Source organism: Alligator sinensis, unplaced genomic scaffold, assembly GCF_000455745.1.
Source record: "Alligator sinensis unplaced genomic scaffold, ASM45574v1 scaffold559_2, whole genome shotgun sequence".
NCBI lineage: Eukaryota > Metazoa > Chordata > Crocodylia > Alligatoridae > Alligator > Alligator sinensis.
Window position 1 is genome coordinate 2,171,452 of NW_005842046.1, and position 2,070 is coordinate 2,173,521.

General features: G+C 44.3%; 1 protein-coding gene across 27 annotated transcripts in view; it reads left to right on the forward strand.

Annotated features, from left to right (window-relative positions):
* TCF7L2 (transcription factor 7 like 2) overlaps window positions 1-2,070 on the forward strand; it is a 204,109-nt gene that overhangs the window by 160,487 nt on the left and 41,552 nt on the right. The gene's annotated exons all lie outside the window — the stretch shown is intronic.

The following is a 2,070-nucleotide window of genomic DNA, read 5'->3' on the forward strand; positions in this document are numbered from 1 at the left end:
TATCAAACTTCATTTTAGCATCTGTGTTCTGGATCTAGGAATGTGTGATGTGAACTGCAGCTCTGTTTGGTCTTTCGTTCCCCTGTGTGATTGCAATTTCATGGTAAGGAGAGAGGTTCATACTTTCAGAGAGCGGGTCTGGCTTTTGGTTCATTCTTCTGCTTTTTCAAACATTTGATCATTTTGTTAATTAGTTGTATTTCCTCTTCACTTAGGGCACCCTCCCTCTCCCCCCCCCCCAATGCCTCCCCACACACATGCACACACACACACACACTTTTTTGGAAAACATACTTTTGGGAGATAGCAAAGGCTATCTGGACAAAACTTGGGAGATTCATAAGTGGTTTCAGGGGGTGGGTGGAACAGGAGGTCTGGTGTGTGTTGGCTCCTCATGTTGTTTCCATTTTCCTCCTCTCTCTAGGAGAGCCAGAAAGCAAATTCCTAATTTAAAGTTGCCCATCCCATTTGCTGCACTTTATAAGTTATTGTTGCTAAATGATTGGGAACTGTCCATCACCAGCAAGAGAACTTGCAGTTTACTTAAGAAATTGCACGTGTGACAAAGGCAGCCGCTGGAGTGTGGTGGCTGCTGTGAATAGAGGGAGGGAAGGCAATTAGTTGCCGTGTTGTTGGGGCTTTTTACTTGTCAAACTGGAGTCTCGTTGCTTTTGTTATTGCCATGTAAAGGGAAATCGCAGGGTTTTGTTTTGGTATTAAGGGCCTTAAAGATTGCTGGCTGACACTTTGCACGCGAAGGCCAGATAAGTACAGAAAGAGGGGGAAAAGGGTGGTGGGAAGGAAAGCAAACTGATAGAAATTTCTCAGACAGAGATAGATAGATATTTTTACCCTGCACTACATCTTTCAAAATTCTTGGTGCTGGCTTGCTTTCCTTTTTCTTTTATAATCGGTGTCCACTGCAGATGAATCCATTGCTTAAACAGGAGTCACAAAACCAAACCTGGAGTTATTCAAGGTGTCAGTGCATCCATCAGGGTCTTCGGTTCAATTTTCCTTGCTTTTTTGGTAAGGGGGGGGCGCACCTCTTAGATTGTGCGAGTCGTCCTAACGAATGTAAGGAAACAAATGTTTGCAACTGTTCTTCCTTCGTGCCTGATGTAGTACTATAAACCCCACATGACGGTTGTGTGCAGGATCTGTCTGCATTATCAAACTCGACTCCAAAGGGAGGGGGAGAACGGTGGCTTCATAATCGTTTAGGGTTCGGTCATCTCTGTGGGCTTTTGCTTGCATGGAAGTTGAATCGCTCTGTAACTATAACAAACATTTAACCGTAGGGAATGACTCTTGATGAAGCTAAAGGCTGTAGATTGCACTTGCTGCCAGGCTCAAATTTAGGAAATGCTTGTCACAGTTCTCCGGCAGGTAGCGATGCATATCAGGGTAAAATAGGTGACTCGGAGGATTTAGGAGATGCAGGGACCACTTCTCAGTTCAGGGGTGATAATCTGGGGATCCCCTTTTGGTTATTGCTTTGGGGTAGCTCACAAAAATACAACAGATGTGGCAGAGTACTTAAGACAAACTCCAGCGATTTTTATCAAAAGCTCCTCTCGCATTGTCTTTTGGAGGGAGGGGGTGGGGGTCAGTTAAGCAACAAAAAAAAACCCAAAAAGAAAAAAAATTAACACTGGAATAAAAAAGAGGGGGAGGGGAGGGGGGGACTAGAGCTAATGGCAAAGACCTACCAAGTGTTGTCACATCTGTGTCACAATCACAAGAAAATACCCTTTTTTTTTTTTTCAGTCTTTTCCCTAAGAAATTTGTTTTGAGGGATTTGACAATCTCGCAGATAAAGTGACTGCTCACTACACTTAGTGATCATGCTCCCTCCCGGCCGGCTGCGCCTTCCTCGCAACATTTAGTGATACCTGTACAACCTGAGCAGTAGTAGCATTGTCATTGATTTCCAAGGTAACTGCATTTTAGCCAGCATACCCGAGTAGAAAAACGAGTATTCCCTCCCTCTCAGAAACGATGGTAAAGTGGTACAGTAGAAAATAGAGGAAGTTTCTCCCCCCCCCCCCCCCAAATTTTTTAACCCCC